This window comes from Nomascus leucogenys, chromosome 25 (genome assembly GCF_006542625.1).
Source record: "Nomascus leucogenys isolate Asia chromosome 25, Asia_NLE_v1, whole genome shotgun sequence".
Lineage (NCBI taxonomy): Eukaryota > Metazoa > Chordata > Mammalia > Primates > Hylobatidae > Nomascus > Nomascus leucogenys.
Genome location: NC_044405.1, coordinates 17218901 through 17220330, shown reverse-complemented (window position 1 = coordinate 17220330; position 1430 = coordinate 17218901). Strand labels below are relative to the sequence as shown.

General features: G+C 42.0%; 1 pseudogene; it reads right to left on the bottom strand.

The window, feature by feature from the left end:
• Positions 1-412: 412 nt before the first annotated feature.
• LOC100607240 lies at positions 413-930 on the bottom strand (annotated as a pseudogene).
• Positions 931-1430: the final 500 nt, after the last annotated feature.

Sequence of the window (1430 nt, the reverse complement as noted above, 5' to 3'; positions counted from 1 at the left end):
GCCTGGCGACAGAGCAAGACTCTGTCAAAAAAAAAAAAAAAAAAAAAAAAAATCCAGTGGAAGGTAAATAAATAAATAAATAAGCCTCTAAAAAATTCTAAAGAAATTTTGCTTCTCTCTTTCGTGGAGCTCCATGTGAGTATATATGTGGGTTGAGGAGGGGTAGCTGACAGCTCCAGTCTAGGTCACAGAGTTGTATTTTTTTAACTTTAAATGTATTTTATTTTTAGACACCTATATATGCTATGGTTTTTTTTTTTCCTCAAAAACAATGCCTCCCCTCCAGATAAATCATGGTCAAAATAAAGTGCTCAAGGTGACATCAGTCCTATTTGTCTTCAATGGTGTGTAGATGACAAGTGGCAGCCAGTTATAATGACAAGTGATAGATCCAAAGCAATTGCCAAATCTGTTAACATTTTTCCATTTCTAAATCATCCTTAAAGAAAATCATCTATGGGGTCACGTCATCTTCATGGTAGTCCAGTAGAGCCAGCATGCCATCTGGATTCATGTCCTCAAAAATAATGAACTGGTAGTTTTTGAAATTAGCAAGGATGTGCTTGATTTGTTCTGCAGTCTGTCATAAAAGATTTTACTTTTTACAGTCTCTGTTCTTCACGTTTGCCTTTGACTCTTCTCATGTAATTTTTGATATACTTCCTGTAGGCTTCTTTTGTGGAGCTGGTTTCTGGCAAGTGATGTTTCATGATGATAACAACAGCATCAAATACTGTGCTTTCTGTACCTTTACCCTAGGGGTCTTCAGTGGAGGCATTCTCACTAATGGGCAAGTCTTCCATGTTACCCTCTGTCCTACTGAACTTTTTCCCCTCCACCTCAAGGCACAGCTTGTCCGTGATCTCCAGGATCTTTGTAAAAGTCAGAGGATACCTCTTTGTGGCTGATGAGATCTCAGTAGGTAATCATGAAGGCAGTTGGAGGGAGTTGACGGTGGTGCTAGCTTAGCAGGAGCCTGGAGCTCGGAGCGAGCTCTGTGCAGCTGGAGCAGTGCTCAGGCGGAAGTGGAGAGCAGGTGGCAAAGCCAGAGTTGTATCTCTTAATGCCAGTGCCAGGGATCTTGACTTCCAGGTCCTCTCTGTTGAATTGAAGGCATGGGAGATGGAGGAGAGAGTCACAGTTCCTTTCTGCAAGTTCCACCAGCAACTATAAAAACAACTCTGAGCACAGCATTGGCTGATGGACCACTTCCCCCAGCTAGTACCACCCTAGTGGGTATGAGCACTGGCATGGCCTGGAAGGCATTGAAATCTTTCCCTCTGGTGACATTGTATCATCAAGGGAGTGCAAATAGGGTCCTGATAGTTAAATTATCTCTGATGGTAATTTCTAGCAATTACAAGTCTGACACAGGGTGCAAGCAAGCTAGATTAGCTGTCATTAAGTCACCTTCCTTCATGTTTTAACAC